General features: G+C 40.0%; 1 protein-coding gene across 1 annotated transcript in view; it reads left to right on the top strand.

Moving 5' to 3' along the window:
- The first annotated feature begins 1,107 nt into the window (after positions 1–1,107).
- tspan4b (tetraspanin 4b) overlaps positions 1,108–6,000 on the top strand; it is a 138,830-nt gene continuing 133,937 nt past the window's right edge. The window contains exon 1 of the mRNA XM_079253327.1: positions 1,108–1,407. The gene's annotated coding sequence lies outside the window, so the exon portion shown is untranslated. The remainder of the gene's footprint in view (positions 1,408–6,000) is intronic.

The following is a 6,000-nucleotide window of genomic DNA, read 5'->3' as shown; positions in this document are numbered from 1 at the left end:
AGAGAACCCACTTATACACAAAGAGAACCCACTTATGCACAGAGAACTAACATATACACACACACAGAGAACCCACTTATACACAAAGAGAACCCACGTATGCACAGAGAGAACCCACATATACACAGAGAGAACCCACAAATACAAAGAGAACCAACATGTACACAGAGATAACCCACATATACACAGAGAACCCACAAATACACAGAGAACCCACTTATGCACAGAAAACCAACATATACACAGAGAGAACCCACATATACACAAAGAACCAACATATACACGGAAAGAACCCTCAAATACAAAGAGAACCCACATGTACACAGAGAAAACCCACTTATGCACAGAGAACTAACATATACACAGAGAGAACCCACATATACACAGAGAAAACCCACAAATACAAAGAGAACCTACATATACACAGAGAGAACCCACTTATACACAGAGAGAACCCACTTATGCACAGAGAACTAACATATACACACAGAGAACCCACTTATACACAAAGAGAACCCACGTATGCACAGAGAGAACCCACATATACACAGAGAGAACCCACAAATACAAAGAGAACCTACATATACACAGAGAGAATCCACTTATACACAGAGAACCCACATATACATGTAGAGAACCAATATATACACGTAGAGAACTCACATATAAATGTAGAGAACCCACATATACGCCTAGAGAACTTATATTTACACGTAGAGAACCCACATACACACTTTAGGAACCCACATATACACTTTGAGAACCCACATATACCCTTCGAGAACCCACACATACATGAAGAGATTAGACGTAGGTGACTTTACGAACTGCTGAAATTCCAGTCCCAGCTCCAGTCTGGGTATATTTGACCTGGAAAAGCTGGATTTACTGATCACAGGGCTTCCAGCATTCAGGGTATGTCTGGATAAAAATATAAGTGTGTCTGAGTGCTGCTTGGAACAAACATTTTCCTGAAGCAGGAAGAGAGGGATGACGACAGAAGAAAAGAGAGACATGCATCAGGTCTGAAGGAGGGAGGAGCGATGTGGAGCAAATGGGAAGGGGAGGGACACAGAGACACACATCTGGAAAAAATTGAGCAGAAAAACGAAGCGGGTGGAACAGAAAAGGACGAATCTGTTTGTAAAAAGAGAGTAAAGGGAAGGATTAAAGCTCAGAGATGGAAACAGACTGAGGTGATTCCAGAGTTAACACGTCTTTTCCCATATTCACAACTTCAAACGGGTCAGAAGACAAAGACAAGGTTCTGGAAAGACTGGCTGCATCAGAGACTAAATCGCGGGAGTTTGTTAAATAAACAAGGCATCCAGGAGTCTGGATTTATGAGGAGTGTGCCGAAATCTGTTCACCTACAGAAGGCTTGAAGAACCCAAAATTCCCCTTCAGGTAAAATCTGTTAGAGGTGAATGACCAACAAGACTTTAAGATACATCCAATATTATGAACTTCTGTTTTCATTTTTTTTTTTTCCTAAATGTGTATCAGCTATAGTGATAAAGCTGGGGCCACTACAGTTAGGGCCACCCTGGCTGGATCAGGACTTCAGGGGATCCTGGGGAAGCTGGTACATGGATGTAAGGCCTCAGGGTGTTTAAGATGTATTTAGACCAGCTTCCTTCACTGAATCAGCCTGTGGTTTTGGTCTCTGAACTTGTCTTTCAGTGGAAGAACAGGCTGATGTTCCTGTATGTGGTCCACAGAATGTCTCAGAGAATGTCTCAGTCAGATTTCAGAAACAGAGTCTGCAGGGAGCTGCAGGGGAAATGCAAGGGAGGGAGCTTCCTTCCTGTCAGCGCTTTAACTTCCTATAAGGGTCAAGATCTGGATTTAACCCCCACTATGTCTTCTCAAACAAAAGCTGGACCTCCAGCATGAAGAGGCTCCCATGCACAAGAACATGGACACACAAGTCCTGGTCCTACCAATGGGTCTCTGGCTTGGTACAGGACCATACGGGTCCCAGTAGAACTGTACAGCTCAGTACCAATCAGGATGGAGTGGTACTGGTCAGAATGGGTCGTTACTGGTCAGGATGGGTTGGTACTGATCAGGACAGGGTAGTACTGGTCAGAATGATTAAGTACTAATCAAGATTAATCAATAAGTACAGGATGGGTTCTGGTCAGGAAAGGTTGATACTGGTCGGTACAGATTGGTACATGTTTGCATGGATTAGAGAGGGTCAGTATGGGTTGGCACTTGGGTACCGGTAGGTACTGGTCGGTACCAGTTGATAAGGGCTAATCTGGACTGGAAAGGGTCAGTATAAGTTGTATGGATCGAAATGTATGGGTACGAGTTGGTATGGTACATGTTGGAACAAGTCACCAAGGATTGGTATGGATCGATATGGGTTGATCACCGATTGTTATGAGTTCTAGAGGTAAAATTGATTGGTATGGGTTGGTATTGATTGGTATGGGTCATATAACCCATATGACCCATACCAATCAATACCAACCCATACAGATTGTTTTACTTTTATTTTTTTAGTTTTATTACAGTTTTGTTTTTATTCTTTTTATTCATTTAATGTTTGGCATTGTTAATTGTTAAAAAAAAGAGTGGTTTAATGTTAAGATTTTGATGTCTCCACCAGGCTTAAAATATAGATAAAGACAATTGCACTGGGAATTCCTTGTGTTGAGTATGTTGGTGTTTGGTGGATCTCGCATATAAAACAATTGTTAATAGGATGTTTCCCTTCATAGAATATACAAGTTTTAATTGCATATAAGTAGATACTTCAACACTACTGTGCACCTGTAATGGGGAAGCCTGAAATCTGAACATCACAGAATGCAGAATGGTTTGTAATGCTTTCAGTTGTTTGTGTGTCAATAGTTTAATGTCACTTATGGGACATTTTTGTCCTGAAAAGTGAGGACAACAAAAACAGACACATTGACTAATTAAACTGACTCTGGATTTCGGGTTTTAACGGGGACACAAAGCAGTTGCGCCCAGATGGCTTGCATCAGCTCTGATTGATATAGATTGGTATTGATTAGTATGCACTGTTAAAACTGTTTCTTAAATAAAACTTTTAAAAATTAAGGCAACATTTTCCAAGCAATTTTTGGTAGTTTAGTGAACTAACTGGTATTTTGAGTTGGGAATACCTAAAAATATGCATTTCTCTGTATGCTAAAAAATTAAGTTCAGTCTATCAGAAACTCCCAATAAATTAGGTAGAACCAACTTAAAAACTTTTGGCATATTAAACTCAATAAAATTAGTTACATGTACCAAATTGATATTAATTTATCTATTCAATTTTTATTATTTTTGAACAGCTCTTTACATTTTAGGGTTAACTTAAATTTGTAATCTTGTTAAAACTTAAAGAAATTTATTTATATCAAAATGTACATAATTACCAAACAGATTAGTAGCAAGCTGTAGTGGAAAATTAAATCCTGTATTCAGCGCAAACAAAAGGAAAAAACCAAGAACTGGCATGTTTGGGTTTTTATTTTTATCAATTGCAGCCATGGTGGCTTTAATGTGAATGTAAAACATTTTAACATGTACACACCTTCTGCCTTTTGACATAAAACATTGGAAGTAATTACAACTGCAAGAAATTAGTTATCTGGCTTTAAAATAGTTTTGAACAGCACAACAGCTGTTTGAGCACCAGTCTATGAAAGCAGTTTGTTTTTTAGTGCTATAAACGTCAAACGTCAATCTTGGTTGTGCATGTCAGCACAACAAAAAGTCTTTGTACAACCACATTATTTTTGCAACCATTAAAAACAACTTATGAAAACATGGTAATAAATTTTGATTATTTTAGTGATCAAGAGATTTGGAACAGTCTTGAGCAGACAACAAAACAGCTGTTTGAGGTCCAAAATTTGCATTTCAGTGTTACAAACTTGAAGCTTGGTCTTGGATGTTGCATGTCCAGCCAAGGTTTCTGGAAGACTATAAATGAACTATAAATGTTTTTGCATCTTTTGGGAAAAAAAGAAAACAAAGAACAGACAAGTTATGGAACAAACATAAGACATTTTAGTTATCTAAGGAGATTTAGAACAGTCTTGAGCAAGCAGCAATACAGCTGCTGGAGGCCACAAGGCAGTTTTTTTTCCCGTGCTACAAACTTGAAGCTTGGTCTTCAAGGCAGCAGCCCAACACAGTCTTTATAAAACTTCAAATACTTTAGCAAGTTCGTCACCTGGCTTCAGAGCTTTCAGAACAGTCTTGAAACACATTAAAACAGCTGTTTGAGGTCCAGTCTATGAAAGCAGTTTGTTTTTTAGTGCTACAAACTTGGAGCTTGGTCTTGGACGCAGCGTGTCCAGCCCAACAAAAAGTCTCTGGAAGACTTCAAATGTTTTTGCAAGTTTCGATGGGTATTGGAGGTTAAGTGCGTAGGTCATGCCAAGGACAACAGGCTTTTGCAAGATTTCCAATAATGGTAAGGACTGGGATTCCCTCAATGACGATGCCTACAGCATCTGGTGCATGGCAAACATACATCTTCAACAGATGCATCTTCAAGTCCTCATGCACAATGTTCTCTGGTGTTCCCTTTATGACACAACATAGAAACAAAATGACTACAAATTTTAAATGCTTGAATAAAGACTTTCAATGACTTCCAGACCAGTCCAATATACTTACTTAGTAGTCAGAAATCAGCTCCTGCCCACTTTCCCCCATGTATTCAATGAGACATCTCAAAGTAACCTCTCTTTTCTTCAAGGAAGAAACACTTGGATCCTAAAGTGATAATAAATAATAAAGAAAAGAACAAACATTTTAAAGAACAAAGTATTTTTTGCTTTATACAGGAGACAGATTTTCAGGTACAAAACCTAATTTAAAAAATGACTGAATATCTGAAGTGGCTTCTATGCATCTTAAGTGTTTGCATGAACTAAATTTGCTTTACTGCCAGACAACCTAAAGGTCAAACAGACTAAAAATGGTATTGATGCATACTATTTCCACAGACCAGTCAATTATTCAGATATGAAAAGGCTTTTTGTGCCATGTTTATAACCATCCTCTGAACTGTGTATTTTGAAATTGGAAGCCCAAAAGATGTCTGTAAATTTTAATTTGAGGTTTTTCTGATTAAATAAGACAGTTGAACACGAATCAAATCAATTCTATATTTATATAAATAAAATCTTTTTAGCCAGTTCTGTCCCACCTGTATAAGCACCATCATCAACTTCTTAATGCGCTGTCCAACTGCTCCCCCCTTCTCACTGAACAGTTCCAGAAGTTTTGGAGTGTACTTATCCAGGTTGGACATAAATGTTGATTCCAGAGGAACAGCTGTGCATCTTAGGAATTCTGCATTTATATGGAAAACAACAAAAACTGTTAATTGGGAATTTTAGTGGTGAAAATACTGGCAACTTTGTAATCTCATGCAATCAATTATTTTATAATATTAAAACAATGGAAAATTGTGGATCTTCTGTACACATGCAAATCAAATCAGACATCTTCTTCATCTTCACCTTCTGCCTCTTATCCGGGGTCGGGTCGCGGGGGCAGCAGCCTAAGCAGGGAAGCCCAGACTTCCCTCTCCCCAGCCACATTTACCAACTCTGCGGGGGGGATCCCGAGGCGTTCCCAGTCCAGCCGAGACATATAATCCCTCCAGCGTGTCCTGGGTCTTCCCCGGGGTCTCCTCCCAGAGGGACGTGCCTGGAACACCTCACCAGGGAGGTCCAGGAGGCATCCTGACCAGATGCCCGAGCCACCTCAACTGGTTCCTCTCGATGTGGAGGAGCAGCGGCTCTACTCTGATCTCCTCCCGGATGACCGAGCTCCTCACCCTATCTCTAAGGGAGAGCCCGGCCACCCTGCGGAGGAAACTCATTTCAGCCGCCTGTATACGAGATCTCCTTCTTTCGGTCACGACCCACAGCTCATGACCATAGGTGAGGGTAGGAACGTAGATCGACTGATAAATCGAGAGCTTCGCCTTCTGGCTCAGCTCCTTCTTCACCA

This window comes from Telmatherina bonti (genome assembly GCF_933228915.1).
Source record: "Telmatherina bonti genome assembly, chromosome: 14".
In the NCBI taxonomy this organism is placed as follows: Eukaryota; Metazoa; Chordata; class Actinopteri; order Atheriniformes; family Telmatherinidae; genus Telmatherina; species Telmatherina bonti.
This window is presented reverse-complemented; position numbering and strand designations above follow the sequence as displayed.